This window comes from Ambystoma mexicanum, chromosome 1q (genome assembly GCF_040938575.1).
Source record: "Ambystoma mexicanum isolate Mex_15411 chromosome 1q, UKY_AmexF1_1, whole genome shotgun sequence".
Lineage (NCBI taxonomy): Eukaryota > Metazoa > Chordata > Amphibia > Caudata > Ambystomatidae > Ambystoma > Ambystoma mexicanum.
In genome coordinates, this window is record NC_090922.1 from 934191143 (window position 1) to 934211267 (window position 20125).

General features: G+C 47.1%; 1 protein-coding gene across 1 annotated transcript in view; it reads right to left on the reverse strand.

Annotated features, from left to right (window-relative positions):
• Nucleotides 1–20125, reverse strand: part of MFSD14A (major facilitator superfamily domain containing 14A) — a 561753-nt gene that overhangs the window by 342371 nt on the left and 199257 nt on the right. The gene's annotated exons all lie outside the window — the stretch shown is intronic.

Sequence of the window (20125 nt, forward strand, 5' to 3'; positions counted from 1 at the left end):
TGGGTTTGAAATAGGGGGATGAAGTCTTTTAACCCCTTCCATAAAAGCCTTGATCACTGGGATCTATCACCATAACACCTTTTTCTGGGACGTACTATAAGCTGAAAGTGCAGCTAGGTGAACCTTCAGGGAATTACAAACCAGACCGGAGTCAAGTAGAGGAGTCAGGTATTAAGACAATATGTGTTGGAGAGCAGTCTATGGGATTGATGCTCTTGGAATTGCACCAGATAAAGTGTTTCCATTTATTGGAGTAGCAATGTCTGGTGGTAGGCTTTCTTGCTTCTCTAAGTATGTCCATGCATCTCTGAAGAAGTTGGAGGTGCCCAAACTCTATGACTTCAGGAGCCAGGCCACTAAGTTGAGAGTTTGCGGGCATGGATGGAGAGTCTCCCCCATGTCTTGTGATAGCATGTGGTATGGGCAAGGTAGCTTCATCTGAGGAGAGATTGATATCGCCATCAGATGGGATAACCAGGGCTGGTGGGCCCACAGTGGGGCCACCAGAATCATTGGGACTGGTTCCTAGTGCATCTTGTGCACTATCTTGTTGAGTAGGGGAGTCCGGGGAGGGGGTGGAGGGTGCGGGGGTAGGAGCGTAGACAAATAATTTCCCTGACCATTTTATCCAGAGACCTTTCCCCTTGAAGCGATTCTGGGGGTTCCTGGGGGCGTAATCTGGGCATTGTGCGTTCTCCAGAGTTGCAAACAAGTCGATCTCTGGGGAGCCCCATTCTGCAAAACGTTCTTCGTGTAATCACCATTCGTACTGTTTAGGTAGTGGGAAGACTATACTGAGCACGTCTGCAAGAAGATTGAGTTCCCCTGGAACGTGTTGAGACAGGAGGAATATCTTGTGTTTGAGAGCCCACTTCCATATGTTCCGAGACAGTTTGGATAGCCCTGGAGAGTGTGTGCCCCCCCCCCTGTTTGTTCAGGTAATACACGGCCGTGGTGCTGTCCATGAAGACTAGTACTGTTTTCCCCATGTAGTTGTGTTTGAAAAGCTTCAGGGCTTTGAACAACTCCAACAGGTTTATGTGTTTGGATGCTACTGCTGGTGACCAAAACGTTTTGCGCTGTGTGATTAAGAAGGTGAGCCCCTCACCCCGTGAGAGATGCATCCGTGGTGAGAGTGGCTTCTATCGCGGGGGTGGTGAAGGTTTTCCCTGGACCACTACTTGTTAGGGAGAATTCTCTGTTTAGGCTGAATTTCCTAACCTAGTGAGTCCCCCAGCAGCTTTGCTGGATTTTTGGGGTTTATTTTTTTCTCCTGCCAAGAGTGAGACTCTTTTACCCTCACTCTTGGACATGATTGGAGTGTGTTCCTTTGACTCTAGATGTGTTTAATGGGCTATGGGGTCTTTTACTCCATAGGGCTTCATGTGTTTTTGTGATGTGTGTTACACAGCACCCTCAGTGCAGTAACACAGGGGTGTCATAGTGGCCCCCCAGTATAGACTCCATACCCTGGGACTGATTACTGTCTCCCAGGGCATGTAAAGTCACCATTGACTTTACTAGTCTTGAATTCTGAACAGAACCAGTACAAACCATCATATTGTGGACGTACTGGCTGGGGCAATTCGATTGCCCCGGGGTCTGTTAGTCGAGGGGGCACGTCTCCGTCCCCCCTGATCGAGTTTTGGCTGGTGGTAGTGGATACTACTTTTTATATTCAACCGCGAATATTTCTCTATGGGATTTTCCCATTGTTCGAGACTACTATCTTTATTTATCTACGATAGCCTCAAACATACCGCTGGTTTATTTAATTATTATTAATTCTCCGGTTGGTATTTTTTGCCAAAACTCGGTTCTAAAATGGCGTTTGTGTTCTCTTCTGCGACTCCAACCCAAGTCGAGCCCTTTGTGGCGGGCTTCTCCACAGAAGCCCTCCAAAGTGGTGCCACTATGGGGTACTTAGGAGGGGTGGAGGGGGATTTAGGCACCCTGGACTGAGTTGCCTAGGCAACTCAAGTCACACTCTGTCCTGATTGGCCCAAGTGGTAAGCCGGCCGGCTCCCCACTTAGCATGTTTGAGTGACAGCTAGGCTGAGTGAATGGGGGTTTTCTGCATAAAAGCAGGGCTTTGGGGACTGGAACTTCAGAAGTCGCCACAGGACCTAAGAATCCGACGAGGGAGAAGCTGAGCCGACCTGCCATGACGACACCACCGGTGGAGCCCTGCTGGACCGTCTCACCACTTTTCCCAACGACAGAGGAGATCTCCCGCCGGAGAGTCTTCTTCCTTTAACTGGTGGGGATAACCAGTTTCACCGTCTTTTCGCCTTCCCGACGTATTTCGTGGCCGCCTTGCCTGTGCCAAGCACCCCGGCAACAGGGATACCACGTTTTACCACGACTGCGAATTAAAGGGTAATACCTTTAACTGGAAAATTCAGCAGCTGGTTTCTTCCCTGGCAGTGCAACGACCTTCATCTTTCCTCCAAGTCGAGATCTTCTCTTCCTCTGGACGAAAACAAGACTTGCACCCGCTGCCAGGAACAACTGCCCCCGCTGGGGGATCCTTCCCACTTAAGGTACCGTGTCCCGCCCGGCTTCCCTTGCCACCGACTGTACGGGGTAGATTTAGCCCCCGGCTTTCGAACCCGAGTTAGCCTGGGACACCCTGGCTAAACTTTTCTGAGCCTCTCTAAACTCTTTTCGAACTCTCTGCAAGCCTTTCTAAGCCTAGTGTAACTGTGTGATCTTGGGCGCATTTGTGCTCTGCTCTCTCTAAGAGTGGGCCCAGCCTATGGACTTCGGCTCACAAGTGACTTTTGCTCTTCTGCCTTGCTAATAGTGTTCCTAAAGCTTAGAGTGGTGTACCTTCCCATATTCTGTCTTTTTCCCTCCCTTCTTCATGAACTTATTGGAGTGCCATCTATAGTTAAGCGATCACCTCTGTATGAAAATAAGTGGTGTTAACTAAGACTTACCGAATAAGGGTTGTATATATTATAATAGTAACTGTGTTTAGAGTGTTTTACAATAATAGTGCTGGAGTGTTTCAAACAGTGTGTTTTTAAATAAATAATTATATACTTTGTTACCAAAGCTCTGGTCAGTGTTTGCTTGTATTGTTGTATCCAAGTGCCTATTGTGTATACTTTGCATACTGCCTACTCTTCTTGAGAGAAGTCTGACTGCTCAGCCACAGCTACCAGGTAAATCTGGGTGGTACAGACTGCTACCAAGTGGGTTTACTGCTAACACCTCTAGTCCTAAATCTTTTTCAGTGTTCCCAAAGGGAACTGCATAGGTTTCTGCCTAACACTACTGCAGACAGAGAACAAGGGCTGCCGAGACAACCACTAGATCGCCCCATTGTCCGCTGGCCTCACGCCACTGACTGTTGAGCCACTCTTGCATGTGGCGAATGCGCAAACGTGCGTGTGGAACTAAGTAAATGCAGGAGGCCATTATCCCTAACAGTCGTATGGCTTTGTGTACAGTCACCTCGCGATTGGCTCCATAGTGAGGGATCTGGAACAGCATGTTTTGAACCCTCTCGCAGGAGGGGAAGAGGAGGCTGTCTTCGGTCTGAATTAGAGCCCCTAGGAATTGTTTGACTTGGCTGTGTTCTAGGCTGGACTTTTTCGCGTTGATTGAAAAACACAGACTGAAGAGTAGATCTACTGTCTTCTGGGTGTTTGATTTGCACGTTCCGTACAAATCCCCTGTTATTAGCCAGTCATCGAGGTAAGGATAGACTGCCTGCGTAGGTGAGCCACTGCTACCGCCAGCACCTTTGTAAATACACTTGGGCCTGAGGAAATGCTGAAGGGAAGGACCTCTAACTGATAGTGTCTGTCCTCGATCATGAACCTTAGGTACTTTCTGTGCGCTGGCAGCATTGAAATATGAAAGTATGCATCTTTCATGTCCAATGTTGCCATGTAATCCCCCGGTGTTAGTAGAGGGATTACTTCCTGCAATGTTGTCATTCTGAACTTTTGATTTGAGGCTTGACAAATTTGTTTGTTGGGCGCAGGTCTAGCACACGGCGCATCGCAACATCCTTTTTGGGTACAAGGAAGTACACTGAATAAATACCCTTATTTACCTGTAGCATGGGGAAGACTTCCATCGCGCCCTTTTCTTGCAGGATCTCCACCTCTTGCAGTAGGATCTTCAGATGTTCTGGCGATAAGCGTCAGAACATTGGTGGTCGGCTGAACTTGATACAGTAACTGTGGGTGACTGTCTTGAGCACCCCACTGGTCTGTGGTGATTCCCTCCCATGCATGAAAGAAAGATGTTATTCTACCCCCGACCAGGGAGGCATGGGAGGGGACCCGGACAGGCAAGTCATTTTTGATTTGAGGCCAGGGAGCCTCTTGGGGTGGAGATCCTACCCATTCCTTTGCCACGGCGCTGCCCGCTCTGCTGATATTGGCCCGTGGCAGTTGCCCCTTGTCCTGAGAACCATGGTGTATTTCCTGTTCGGTATTGATTGTGGGGGGAACGTGGGAAGGATTGTCCCCGAAAGGAGCGGCGAGAGATACGCCCTCGCTGCGGATAGTGTCTTTGCATAATCTGGTTTAGAGAGACTTTAAGGTTTCGTGTTCCTTTTTAGCTGTCTCGAAGGCCTCATCTACTGCCTTTCCAAACAGGTTAGTTTCTTAAACTGGCCTGTTAATAATAAGGGATGCCTCAGTTTCATGCTTAAATCCCAAATTCCTGAGCCACGCGTGCCTTTTAAGCCTTGGGCCAGTGTTCGTCCCGCTGTTTTCTGCAGCACCCAGGGTATTTTGCGGATGTTTCCATTGAACTGCCTCTCTTCCAAAACGAAAGCCACAAGGCGTGATCGTGCCGGCTCTAGGATTTCTTGCAGGACCTTCTGGAACAAATCCCATTGGACATCGTTATAACTAGCCAGCAATGTGGTGATGTTAGCTATCCTAGTGTAGTGGAGTAAGCTGCTGATGTTCTAATGCGCTTTCCTAGGGCATACAGCTTTTTGCAATACTTGTCAGGTGGTGCCTCAGCCGTAGACAAGGGTACTCCGGCCCTCTTCCTTGTAGTTTTGACTACTAGGGAGTCGGGAGTGGCATGTCCCCGGATATACAGCTGGTCTGTTGGAGAGGGGTGGAAAAACTTCGACACATGGGTTTACAGCTCTTGTTTGAGATGGAGTTAACAAAGAGGGGGCAATGTGCCTTTTGATAGAATTCAATAGCGGTATCGCTTGACTTGCGGGTAGCTTTTCTTTTAAAATATCCCCCACGAAGTCTGTGTCTTGTACCGCATCTTGAGTGGCAATCTGGAAGAGTTCAGCAGCCTTTTTAAGAATAGCATTGAATGCCATATGGTCATCAAAGGGCAAGGCTCGTCTTTGAGGAGGTGAGGAGCGAGGATCTAAACACAGGGTGTCTGAATCTGGAATAGTAGAAGGTGACAGCCATGGTGCCTCGCCTACCGGTAGTTCATCGCCACAGTCTGGAGACTGGTCTATCGTCTCGTCAAAGGGATTCTCTCCCTGATCATAGGGGTTCTGATGGATTTCCTCAGGTTAAATAAGTCAAACACCTCCTCATGAGAGAATTGAATGGAAGTTCTTTGCACTTTGGACAAGGTAGGGTAAGAGTCTTCCTCTCTTGGCCTCTTTGGGTGAAAATCTTTCAGAAAAATTTACAAACTTGGAAAGCTTGTTCATGTATCCCTCAAGCATATCTCTGGTCCATAGAAATGGACCAGATGGGTTTGGAGGGGGAAAGGACTCTTCGAGGACTTGGGTCTCTAGGCGGTCGAGATTTGTCAGCCAGCGGACTTGGGTCTCTAGGTGGTCGAAATTTGTCTGCCAGTGTTTTAGATAGGGGCTGGGACTCATCCGAATATTTTTTCTTTACGTGGTGTGTGTGTCCTTGTCGCCGAGGTGTTGTCTCCCCGTAGCAGAACCGGTGGCTTGCCTGCCGGGGACGGACATCTCGGAACTTACCTGTTCCGCATAGGAGGACAATGGCCTCTGCATAGAAGCCATGGCTGTAACTTATATCCTTGTCACTCGAGGCCGACAGGGGAGCTACTCTGGGCCTGCTGCCTGGTGTCGGCCGCTGTTAGGGAGAATTCTCAAAATGTGCCAATTCCTACCACCTTAGAGCCCTCCAGCTCTTTTGCTAAACTTTGGGACTTTGAACTTTTTTAATTCTGTGCGTTTTACTCTTGTGTTTTCTTTAGTTATGGAGTTTTAGACAACTCCATAGGCATCATCTTTTCATTTGTGTCACACAGCACCCTCAGTCCAGTGGCACAGGGAAACTTTTAGGCTTTCCCAAGGTTTCATGCCTTCTCTGGGATAAACTACTGTAAGTGAAATTGACTTTACTAGTCTTTATAAATTCCTAGACCCAGCACACCCTAACTTACAATACAGTGCTGGATTGGTTACCTAGTATTCCCTGTGTATAGAAACTCATGTAGCAGTCAAATGCTACTCTTTCCTCTCAAAATGGCTGGTGGCAATGGTTTTACAACAAACTACCATGACTTTCCGGACCGCGAACAATGGTAGCGTTAAATCGCGGGAGCCATGTTTTTCAAGATGGCGCCTGAGCCCCCTTTGTTTAAACAGGTCCCGGTCTTCTTTTCTTGCCATTTATTTGTGGAAAGGTCCTTCTAGAGCTTTGCTCTGCGCGCCAAACCAGGTTTGGTTCCTTTGTTCATTCGCCTTTGCTGGGCTTCAGGACTGAAGACCGCCTCTGGCGCCCGAGTGTCTGGGGTGGGCAGGAAGTAAGGGCGGTGCCCCTAAACTCCCTGTGCTCAGTCTCCTAGGAGACCCAAATGCACTCTGGCGTGATTGGCTGGCTGACTGTCCGGCAATGACAGCCACCCTGCTGGGTGAGTGGCAGCTAGGCTGGAATGAATGGGAGGAAACTGGATAAAAGGAGAGTCTCTTGGCTTAAAAGGCAGAGTCGACCACTGGAACGAAGGAACCGAAGACAAGCTTGAAGAGGACGGCTGCTGCAAATCCTGGACCGTTGGTTTGTCCGGTGAAGACCTGCTGCAGGTTCGAATCGCTAGGTTCATCTCGACAGGGAAGCCCTGCAAGGACGACTTCTCCCTTTGAGTTGGTGGGACCAATCAACTCGACACTATGCCACCTGGATACCATTCTCAGAGCTGGTTGTATTTTCCTTAGAGTGCTGCAGGAAACCGAATAACCAGGGAGAGGGACACCAGTCTGTGTGCTTTACTACAGCTACCGGAATTGAAGATTTGCCAGTGCCAGCTTTTTGACCAGTCCCAGTGCAGTGCAGGAGTCCCCCGACTTCCTCCCTCTTGTCCCCACGTCTGAGGCGCAGGAACAGCAAGATCTGCAGGAACTGCCATGAACAGACGTCTTCAGCTGCATCTTTTTCTTGATTTGTAAGGTACTGTGAAACGAAACAGAGTACTTAACTCTCGCAGTGAAAGTGATTGAAACTCGCAACTAGCAGGCCTAATCAGCTTGTGACCCAACATATAATTCTTCATTTTACAAACTACTTCTGAGAACTTTTACAGAGACTTTACCGTTTACTTACCAGAATGTTTTTTATACTATCCAAGCCTTTAGCCCATTGACTTTGGGCTAGCCTATTGAATTGATTTGAATTGACTCTTCTGGTGAACTCAAAGTTTATGCACTGTCAAAGAAACTTATATTTAGTTTATGTTCTGAACCTATTCCTGTTTGCTCCTCCTTCAAAGTATTCTGAATGCCATTTTTCTCCTCCTTCAACGTAGTCTGAATGCCTCAGAAACTTAATGAGTATAGTACTGAAGTATATTTCTGTGTGATACTTAACTGACTCCTTCTAATGAATGTTTTATAACTGATTTGAATAAATACATGTTTAACCAAGAAACCTTGAGTGTAAGAGTTTGTTTGAACACCTGTGACTGTAGACCTCTGTGTAACACCAATACAGCTCACATTCCCTCTTGAGATAAGCCTGGCTGCTCAGCTCCGCTGCCAAAAACTGTGTAGTACAGACTTATACCAAAGGTTGGTTTTGCATACACCTGTAGTCATAGTTGTGTGTAGTGGTCCCAAAGGGTACTGCATACAAACTCTGCCAAACACTGGTGACAAGCGGTGAGGATAAATTGTAGAGTTGTTACATTGAGAGTTCTGCTTTACTCTTGTTCAAATAGTAACCTTCACAAGGCTAAGCACCACTAGAAAAGGAATTTTATCATGCCTCATATGGATAACTTCAGACAGGAAGCCCTAATCATTCTAACAGTGGATCAACTGAAGGAAATGTGTAAGGTCAGGTATCTCCCTGTTAGAGGAAAGAAACACAAATTGATTGAAAGATAGTTGAATTATCAAAGTCTGAGAAGTAGGGCTGTTACCCCTACTCCTTCAGAAAAGGTGGAAAATGTTGATTAGGATGATGATTCAGAGTCCAACTCTAATGTTATTGAGAAGCAAGAAGAGCCAGAGGAGTCTCAGGATGCGAGCCCCTCTGCACCTCAAGTTGTTGGGCCTCAACCTTTAGCCACAGGGATCCTACCAGGTCCAGTACTGAGTCCAGAATGTGTCTCTCTTGAAAAATTGAGACTTGAGTTGGAGTTCAAAAGGCTCCAAATGCAAAGTGAAAACGCACATCAAGAAATCAAACTCAGTGAAATGGTAATGCAACATTCTCTTTAAATGAAAGAATTGTCTCTTGAAAATATTTCTATCCCAGAGTCTTCTAGGTCTTCGACTCCTAAGTCCTTGCATGCCTAAGGAAGTTGCGAGTATGTATGAGGTGAAACTCGATATTTTGGATTGGTTGGGTGCTTTTGAGTATAACTATGGGATTCAGGGTTTCACAATCAGTTGATTCCTTGTCTTTTGTCTAGGTTCCCCCAGGTTGCAACTGATGCTGTAATGGAGGGGGCGAGAGGGGGGACTTGAAAGATTGGAGTATGAAAATGTGAAGCTAGCTTTGATAGCTAGATTTGGGGAAACTCCTTTCCAGTACCTTAGGAGGTTTAGGACCCTCAAAAAGACTAATGGTACCCCTTGGGCTACCTGGGTGTGTGAATGTTTGAAGAACTTAGATGGTTGGGTTAACGGTTACAGAGTTAACACTTTTGAAGGAATGAGAAATTTGTTTTTATTGGAATCTATTTTTGATGCCTGCTCTCCTGAGCTGAGACAGCACATGGCTGACTCCAAGGACCTTGATTCCAAGAAGTTAGCAGGAGCAGCTCACTCATGGGTAGCCAACAGGACCACTCATAAGGATTCTTGGGCCACTCACAAAAAGGATGAGGGGAAGCAGCACAAACGTGAGAATAAAGATAGCTCTAATTCCAACCAACCAGGAGAGGTCCCCAAACCACAGAAGGGTAGGGTCCCTGGGAATCCGGGTAGGTCTAGTGAATCGTCTGGTGCCCAACCTAACCAGAGGGAGGTCAACGGAAAGCCCCATTCCAGAGAGCATTTGGTAAATGCTATGTCTGTGGGTCTGTAGACCACTTAAAAGTAGATGCTTGATGCCAGGGTAAACCTGCAGGGGTCAGCACTGCCTCCTTACCTCCTTAGCCTTCTCCCCAGAGGAAGAAGTAAAAATGGCTAGTGCACACTTTCACCTATTGGCTGAAGAACCCGTGGGTGTTCAAGCCAATGTATCCTTAGAGTCCCTGGGTCTGGGTAAGAAGCAGAATATGGCCGAGTATAACTCAATTCCAGATAACTCCAAAGCATATTATATGGACAGTGTTCTTGTAAATGACCAGGACACCCCTGCCACGAGAGACACTGGGGCCAGCAGAACAGTTGTGGATGAAAGCTTTTACAAGCCTGGGGATGTTGCTAAGGCACCAAAGGTCCCACAAGATTTGCTGGGGGCCCTGTCCAATTTGTTCCCATTCTACCAGCTCTCATTCAGTGTAACAATATGACAGTGAAGATTCCCGTCAGCATTCAGAATGAGGTGAGTGGGAGGGTCCTGTTGGGGAATGATTTAAAAACTCTAGGAGCAGTGTCAAGTATCCCAGGCCTCCCAGTAAACAGAAACAGAACCAAACCAAATTGGCTAGAGAGGCAACCTTAAGAGACCACTCTGAGCCTGTGGGAACCTCTACAGAGACCCCCACCGTAAGTCTTGTGTTAGTAAATTGACCTCTAACCAAGGCAAATCTGAGGCTGGAATAGTAGGGAAATGGGAGCCCCAACCAAGCTCCATCATTGCCCATCCAGTTGTAAAGTTTCTGACCCCACCTTGCTTCTGAGGAAGAGGTGGATAGACAAATTGGACCCCTCTCTAGGCCTGTGAGAACTGGCAATTCTCAAAGCTGGTGGAAAACCAGGAAATATAGGTCTAAGGCTAAACACCTTAAGACTGTAGGATCTTCTACCGAAGACTCCAGGGTAAATCCTAGTGTTAGGAGGGAAACTTCTAAGCCAGGTAAAACCAGATCTCAGAGGAAGTGGAAGCATGCACCTTGCTTGACCACAGCCCCTGCAACCAAGATACCCGAGACCCAACCTGCTCTTGTGAGAGGTGGTGAGGAACCATGGAGGCCGCTCTAAGTCTAAGGGATTCCTTTCTAAGGACCCCTTGAAAAAGCCTATTGTAGGTTCAGAGGTTGTTACAACTTATGAGGGACTGTTAGATCAGATCCCCTATACCTTAAATAAACGAGATGTACCAAACAGGGTTTGTAGGTCATGTAGCTTACAAATGAAAACCACTGCTAAACGTGCCATAGCAAGGGTTACAAAAGGGTGCTGGTGTATGTTAGGCGGAAACCTGTGCAGTTCCCTCTGGGACCACTGCAAAAGATTTAGGACTACAGGTGTTTGGCAGTAAACCCACTTGGTAGCAGTCTGTACCACACAGATTCACTTGGTAGCTGTGGCTGAGCAGTCAGACTTCCCTCAAGAAGAGTTAGGCAGTATACAGAGTATTCACAATAGGTCAAGGGAACACAATGGAACAAGTAAACACTGACCAGGGCTTGGTGTAAAAGAGATATAATTATTTATTTAAAACCACATCTAGAAAAACACACAGGCACTAATAGTACGCAATTCAAAAACATGGTCACTAAAAGATATACACTCCCTTAAAAGAATATTAGACAAGTCTTAAGTAAAGTCCCACTTATTTTCAGACAGCGGTGAGCGCTTAACGTAGATGGCACTCTAATAATTCGTTTTTAAAGGGAGAGAAAAGCAGAGAATAAATTGAAACAGATCCCAACACTTTTTCACGAACACAACAAGGGAGGAAGGCAAAGTAACACTAGGAATTCAGAGTCAGTAGGCCGGATCCGCTTAAGAGGATCCAAACGAAATGTGTCCAAGGTCACACGGTTGCAGTGCACAAAAGTCTTGTAACAGTTCAAAAGGATTGGATCAAAGAGAGGGACCAGTTAGAGGGTCAAGGCGGCCAGCCCAGTCCAGAAGGTTAAGGAGTTATTATTACCTTGTAGCAATCTTTAGAAAGGGAGGCCTGGCGGACACGGTACCTTAAAGTGGTGAGCACACTCCAGCGGGGGCAGTTGTTCCTGGCAGCGGATGCAAGTCTGTGCTTCGTCCGGGGGAAGAGAGGATCTCGTCGGGGTGCTTCGTCCAGGGGAAGAGAGGATCTCGTCGGGGAGGAAGACAGGAGTCAGCTGCACTGCCAGGGAAGAAACCAGCAGCAGAGTTTCTCAGGTACAAGGAGCAGTCCGTTCATTCGTGGTTCAGTGGTGAGTGGCTATCCGGCTGCCAGGGTGCTCGGCATGGGCAATTCGACCACAAACCGGTCTGGGGTGCGAAGAAAGAAGGTAAACTGGTTGTGTCCACCAGTCAGGGGAAGAAGCCTCTCCAGCCGGGAGATCTTCTCCGTCGTCGGGAAGTGGTGAGACGGTTCAGCGGGGCTCCACCGGTGGTGTCGTCGTTGCAGGTCGGCTCAGCTTCTCCCTCTTCGGATTCTCAGGTCCTGTGGCGACTTCTGAAGTTCCAGTCCCAAAAGCCCTGCTTTTATGCAAGAAACCCCCATTCATTCAGCCTAGCTGTCAATCAAACATGCTAAGTGGTGAGCCGGCCGGCTCACCACTTGGGCCAATCACACAAGAGTGCGACTTGAGTTGCCGAGCAACTCAGTCCAGGGTGCCTAAACCCCCTCCCATACCCCCTGTGGTACCCAGACAGAGTGGCACCACTTTTGGAGGGCTTCTGTGGAGAAGCCCGCCAAAAAGTGGAACAAAGGGCTCGACTTGGGTTGGAGTCACAGAAGAGAACACAAACGCCATTTTAGAATCGAGTTCTGGCAAAAAATATCAACCGGTGAATTAATATTAAATAAATAACCCGGCGGTATGTTCGAGGCTATAGGAATTAAATAATTAAAGTTGGTAGCCACGAACAATGGGAAAATCCCATAGAGATATATTCGCGGTCGAATATAAGAAGTAGTATCCACTGCCACCAGCCAAAACTCGATCAGGGGGGACGGAGACGTGCCCCCTCGAATAACAGACCCCGGGGCAATCGAATTGCCCCGACCAGTACATCCACAATATGATGGTTTGTACTGGTTTCTGTTCATAATTTGGGACTAGTAAAGCCAATGGTGACTTTACCTGCCCTGGGAGACAGTAGTCAGTCCCAGGGTATGGAGTGGGGTGTCACTATGACACCCCTGTGTCACTGCACTGAGGGTGCTGTGTAACACACATAGTAAAAACATATGAGACCCTATGGAGTAAAAGACCCCATAGCCCATAAAACACATTAACAGTCAAAGAAACCCCTCAAATCATGTCCAAGAGTGTGAGGAAAAGAGTCTCACTCTTGGCAGGAGAAACTCCAGAAATCCAGCAAAGCTGCTGGGGGACTCACTAGGTTAGGAAATTCAGCCTAAACAGAGAATTCTCCCTAACAGAATAAGCTCAATGAGGATAATCCCGACCCTGCTTCCTTGAGCCAGTTTTGTTCCTCTTCCATGGACTTCTTTTTACAGCAAAAGCCTGCAAGTCTTAATTAACTCTCCAACCTTCACCAACACCACTAAACATATATGGGTCAAGTTGGCACCTTTCCCAGTTAAAATATAAAGGAAAATGCGTAATTCATTGTCGTTACCCATCAGTTCCTGCAGCCAAATGCATAATAGGTTGGATTACTGTGATGGGTCGCATGAGGGGACTCTACGAAATTTGGATGAATTACAGATAGCACATTATGCAAAACCCAAACTGGTGACAAAGGCATCACTGGGACAACATCACTTTAATCTTGACTAAATTGTATTGATTGCCAGTGCAAAAAAAAAGTAGTTTTAAAACCATGCTGCTAGTCCATTGGGCATTATCTTATGATCAGTATTCCTTTCCTTAAACAAATAACTTTTGCTTAATTATTTACAAGGTCTTTGCACTCTATGTCCCATTTTTCTATTGATAGTACGCCTAACTGCATTTATGCATATTGGTTTTTCCCATCACCATATGCTCAAATAAAAATGAACATACCATTTTTTGCCAACTAAAAACATGCCACATCAATTAAGTAGTCGCTTTAAAAACACACTCCAAATTCGGTGCCAAGAGAATGTCCCTAAAGACGCAAAATATTAAACTATAATAAAACCTAAAACACAGACTGGTGGAAGAGACAATCAACACTAAAGAGACTTGGGGGTGCAATCAAGACCAGGGGACGGTGTGCAGCATCGGCTTGGATATCCCTCGGCAAACTCCATTCCCAAGTCTGGACGCGACGTGGGTGGTACTAGAAATAGATCGCACTGCGCCACATTGCTTCATAGTTTCTTTCTTTTCCCCATGCACAGCAGCCTTGGAGAAAGTAACGTAACAACTTAAACGATGAAAGAAAGAAATGATGAGAATTCACCTCTTTGCAGGGCTGATGTGGTCGCCACTCCCCTGGTGGAGTGTTCTCTTAATCTTTCGGGGAGGATTTTTCCCCACAGTAGAATATGTGATGAATCGTGGTGCTGCGATTCTCACAAGAGACTCACCCAAAACTGCTTGGCGGCGGTTGCGGCAATGCCAGATGTTGCAGCACAGCGATAGCAGTGGCACAGCTCACGGCATGTGGAGGAACAACAGGGCATCTACCCCCTCAGAATGCCTGCGCTGGAAGACCGGGAGCAAAGAGGGCGGTGTGGGATGCAACTGGATGCGAGACGCTGGCAGAGAGGCGCTGCATGACCTCGGAGGAAAGGCCCTCATTTTTTCCTTCGGCAGTGCTAGCACAAGTCCAGGATGTTTCCAACACCACAGAACATATGGGATGACCGAAGTTTGAATCCCAATAGAGGAACTTACAGGAATGTAAGGGTGTAACTAAAATTAATAAAAGAAAAACCTGAGCTACAAGAATTGGACAAATATTTAAAAGAGGCCCAGGATAAAAGAATAAAGGAAATACAGAAAGTGAAATCATGATTAAAACAGGAGATTCAACTAGCCAATTGGAAAGAGAGCCAGACCTCTAACAAGAGAGCCAGAGTGGAAACAACCTGACAGCCAATCCTGTAAGCAAGGCTTTCCTTCAATCAGTAGCCAACAGGATGAGGATGAGTACGTCTATTTGTTAGGTAATATTTTAACCTTAGTGCTAAATCTACCTCACTTGTGAGAGCCCCAGAACTTTTTGCTGGACTGGTAGATTATGTTTTCCTGTACCTCAGTGAGTGGGAACCTTTTTCCACACTCTGATCCTTTTACTCTTATAATGGGTGTCATTGTTCAGACTCTCCATAGTGTCCTTTTTAATTTTTTTCCTTTTAACACATTTTGGTATATACTTTTTTATTGTTACAGGATTACCCTTTGGGCTCCCCTTCTACTTTCTCTGGCTAACCTTGTGAGAATTACAGTACCCAAGGGTAGAAAGGATATTTGAATCCCTTCTACATTTTGTCATGTGAAAGCCAGCACACCCCACCTTATGTGGAGTGCTGGGGAGATACAATGCATCTCCTTGCTCATTCCAACTGTAACATTTCTGTTACAGGGACAAGCTTACCTTTAATGGCTGGTGGCAGTGAACCTTTTTACTAATTCGGTGCACCTTTGCCACGGGCTGTTTCAGCAGCCCCGGTAAAGGCAAACATTGGTGCACATTTGACCAAACTGGCCCCGGTTTTTTTTTCTTTTTCGCCATTTCAGTGTTCCTTGTCCTTTCTTGTTCCTTCCCCTGACCTCCAGGGTGGGAAAATGCATTGTGTCCATGATATCTTTGGCAGGAAACCTCAGTCAAGCCCACCCAGGCTCCAGAGTGTCTGGAGGCAGGAAGCATAGACTTCCAGCCTAACTGCGAGAATCCAGTTCCAACTGGGAGGCTGGCTGTCCTGAAAGGACTGCCAACCCCCACCCTAGTTTGAATGTTGCATGTCTGTTTGATTGGCGGGGTTCCTACATAAAAGTCTGATCTTGGAAGCTGAAGAGGTAGTCTACCACTGGCCCTGAATTGGCGGGGTTCCTACATAAAAGTCTGATCTTGGAAGCTGAAGAGGTAGTCTACCACTGGCCCTGAGAAGATTTCCAGCGACCGGAGAGTCTGTTGTTTAACCGGAGCCTGCTGTTACCCTTCCTTCCAAGCGACCTAGGGCCTCTGTAAACGACCCCAAGCCTGGTGTGATCCACTGGACTCGAGAAGACCTGCATTTTGAGCCATCCCATGTCGTGCTGCGACCTTGCAGGGCTGCAATACCCTAATACCCTGGGACCTCAAGCCATCGTGCAGTGCAAGATCTTGCGAATTCCGAAATCCTGCTGGACATTCAGAGATAAGAATCGAGTCCGAAAAGTCCCCTCACCAGAGTGCAGGACCTTGCAAGTGACGAGAATCCAACCAGCGATATGGAGTCTTCTTCTGGCCCCTGAAAAGGGTGCCACAACCACAAAGATGCATCCAGCCGTGAAGAAACAATTTCCTGGAGCCTTCCTCGTTGATCCCGGCTGCAGAAACCCTTCCAGTGAGCTGTCTTCAAGATAAAGTAATTCAACGACCAGGTTTTTGGCTGCAGATCCTGAAGTCTTCCCCGCTGCAACCTCTTCTTCTGTGCTGATTAAACCACGCAGAGAACATTTTGCCCATAGCCTTTGCTGCGATACCTGCTGCAAAAGCTCTTCCACTGTCCTGTCTTCAGTCTTCATGATAAAGGAATTCACCGACTAGGTTTTTGGCTGCAGATCCTGAAGTCGTCTTGCTGCAACTCTTCTTCCGTGCTAAGGTACTGCGTTGGCTGTGGTATTTACTGACCTTAAGCCTGTATGATTTCTGTAAAGCTTTGGGGTGTTCTTGTAATTGGAAGTCCTCTCATCCAGTTTACCCAGGCCCAATGCTGGAATAGTCCTAGGAGATCTTCTCCGAAGTCACTGCACCCTCACTAACATTAAACTAATGTTAAAGTAAAATACTTACTTGTTTGAACAGTCTTCCTCAGGAACTCTCTGCAAATGACCCCTATCTCACCCTGGCTACAGCTGTCTCCTAGACCACTAGGGTCCCTCTTCTGTCTCTGAGTGAACTCATGCAATAGAATAGGGAAGGATTGGATAAGTAAAGGATTCTGTCTTGAAACGTGTTAAAAAGTTACGTACTTGTCAAAGAGTTAGTTGGTAACTAGCTCAGAGTGAACAGTTTCCTTATTTACCTTGAATGTGTGTTTTGCATTCTGAAAAGTATATGGAAGGTTAATTTTACTCACCTGGGAATTGGTTGTGCCTCTTCCCCAAAAGTAATGCGGTTGGCTCACTTTACTATTCCTGTTAGGATATACATGTTTGAGTGCCCCAATTGGGTCTTGCTTCACCGGACTTGCTGTTAGCCTATCTAGAATAAGTCTGCCTTATGTTATACTTACCTTTAATTTGCTGATAGCTCCTTTAAAAAGTTACATGGTTTTTACTTACCTTGAATAGTTGTGTGCCATCCAAAAAATAAGTTAGAAAGTTATTGCTTATCTTAGTCGGTTTCCCACTGACCTAAAACGTAACTGTAATGGTATACTACAACATTAGGTTTTACCTGCCTAGAATAGCTGTGTGCCATTCTTGAAGTATTCTCTGGGTGTTGCAGACGTTGGTCTGCCTGGTGCGATCCTAAATTAGTGTAACTAGTTCTTGCTTATCTTAGAGTGTAACAGAACAGCAACAGTTCCTCTGGATACTTGGGCTCTAGGCTAAGATACTTAGCAATATAACAACAATGGGGACTCTGCAAAGGGACTCCTAAAGGGACACAGGCTGGCAAGCCTGTGTCAGAGGTAGAATTGATATCCTGGATATCCTGGACAATTCTTCACGCACTCCAGTCACTCTGGAGCAACTTCTCAGGTCAAGGTAATTTATACCTATCACGCCACAGTACCTTAGGTTAGAAGAAAAGCTCACAGCTGGATTCTCCTCTGTGCAGCAGTGACAGACCCGGCCTACGGATTCCTTGGTCTGGTGACGAAAGGAAGGACTCTGAAAGGGATGTCTCAGAAGCAGTCTTGAGAGAGGATCCGTGGCACAGATTTCCTCAGTCTCCTTGGTCGGTCTGCAGCTTTAGTGCCTTTTTCTCAGCACCAACAAAGGCCGGTATTTTCCCGGTCAATCATCTTCGATTCTGAAGTCCTGCACTCTGGGTCAGGGGACTAAGATGAGTCAGATCGTGCCTCTGGAGGTCCAACTGGAGCTCACCAAAGTTCTGGATGGATTCGGCATTGGGAAGATGTTCCACTGCAAATGGGTCGGATGTTTCCTGGTATTCGCACTCTGCAGCTCTGGAAAGGCGCAGCACCTCTGGAGATGGCTCAATTTGTAGTTCGTCTCAGAGCTGGTTGGTCCCACCAGCCAAACGGAAGGAGTTGTCCTCTTCGGAGCTCCTCCGCCGCATAGACAACGGGGTCAGGACAGCAGTGGTCGCTTTACAGTGATTGGAAGGGTCCGCAGGCATATTTCTTCTCTTGCTTTGATGCTGCTTTATCTGCTTATGTCCTGTAGTTATTTTGTTGTCAGACTTAATTGTTGTCTGTATTTGTTTTCTGATGTTGCCAATTTATTTGTATTGTTTTTTTTTGTGCTCAGTTTCTGGGCCTGTGTTTTTCTTTATTTGCTTGTTTGTTGGTGCCCTCATACCTCAGGGTTCTTGGCACGCAGTATAAATAAAATAAAATCTCTGGTTGTCTTCTTCAGCTTCGGTTCCAGTGGTCGACTTGGCTTTCACCTCAGGAAGCTCACCTTTTATTCGTTTTTTCCACACACTCCTCTGCAAACACTCAGCAGTTTACAGAAAGGGGCGGGTAGCTGTCCAATCAGGACAGCCAGCCCGCCAGTGGGAATTGGTTCCATTCAGGCACTCAAGCAGACAACGGCAGGGGTGTGAATAACTCCTCCCCCACTTCCTGCCTGCCCACTGGAGCCTAGGCGGGGGGGGACTCTCTCTCTCTCTCTCTCTCTCTCTCTCTCTCTCTCTCTCTCTCTCTCTCTCTCTCTCTCTCTCTCTCTCTCTCCCTCCTCTCTCCCTCCTCTCTCCCTCCTCTCTCCCTCCTCTCTCCCTCCTCTCTCCCTCCTCTCTCCCTCCTCTCTCCCTCCTCTCTCCCTCCCCTCCCCTCCCCTCCCCTCCCTAGCATTTCAGAAGCCAAGCGTGTAGGCTCAATATCCTGACCCATGGGTGGAAAAGGCGACTCCCATTCCTAAGACAGTAGATACACTCTGTGGGGAAGACGAAATGGAGGGCAGATGGACATGTCCAGGAGGTCCGGGTACCACATCCTCCTGGCCCAAACCGGTGCAATAAGGATCATGGTTCTTTCGCATTTCCTCAGCATCCTTGGACTGGAGGAAAAATAAGGTCTGGGAACGCCTATAGGAGTGGAAAATACCAATTCACTATGAATGCGTCCCTGGTGCCCCTCTCTGGGGAAATTCCCTTGAGCAGAAGAGATTGCATTTCCTGTTGGAACTGGATGCAAACAGATCCACTTGAGGGGTTCCCCAGAGGGTGAAGATCGCTAGAAGGACTTCCTGCGCCAATTCCCACTCATGGGAGGCCGAGCCCGACCTGTTCAGAACAAGCATGCAATTTAATCAAGTTACAGTATATCCGGCACTGAAATTTACAATTAAGAGTGTTGGTTTTCAATCATCTTCAGACAGATCATCAACCTGTTGATAACCTATTTTCCCTTTGGTTGCGCGCTTTGAAACACACCAGCTTCTCGCATGAGCTCAAACTCCTTCATGGTATCATAGTTTTTGTAAAAGCCCAAAAGTTGCAATGCCCCCTTGCACAGCGGTAGCGACCCTCCACCACCTCTCTTATTGAGGTAGTGCATGTACACTGTGTTGTCCTTCATTATTTGGATGTTCTTCCCCTGGATGGAAGGCAGAAAGGCCATCAGTACCAGTCTTTTCGCCCACAGAATTTATACATTTATATGCAGTTTGGATTCTGGTGGGGACCATAGTCCGCTCGTTGTCAGATCGTTCATGTATGTGCCCCCAATCTTTGAGGGAGGCGTCCATGACAACAGTGCTCACCGGCCAGGTTTGCCAAAATGGTTCTCCAGTCATCAAGTTCTCTTTGTGGGCCCACCCCAAAAGATTATGAGATACCCTGTTCGGGACTTCAAGCAGGTCCATCATTCTGCCTGAAATCTGACGATTAGGATCTGTGAGCCCACTGAAGAGAGCTCATCCTCCAACGGGCCTCCGGCACCAGGAAAATGTCGGATCCCATGAGATCCAGCATCCTTAGAAAATCGAAGGCCGGCAGATGTTGGGAATTCTGAAAATTCATGACCATCTACAGAATATGTTGAACCATTACCTTGGGAGGGAAAGCCTTCCCTGAGGTGAAGTCCACGACTGCTCCTATAAACTGAAGCATTTGCGAAGCAGTCACCTGTGACTTCTTGAAGTTGAGAAGCAAGTGACGGGTGCTGTTGATGTTCAAGAGCCTGTCCCGTAGAACCTGCTCTGATCAGCCAGTCTACATAAAGGAAAGATGTGAAAGATGTGAATCCCAACTTTTCTCAGACTCGCCATCAACTTAATTTGAACTCTTCCCACTTCTCCGCCAGAGCGGATTTCAAGGGAAAACGTACCATTCGTGTGAGGAATCTGTCAAAGAAGAGCAGCGAGGTCTTCTTTGAAGATGAGGAAGAAGAATGATACGAGCCAGTCCTAG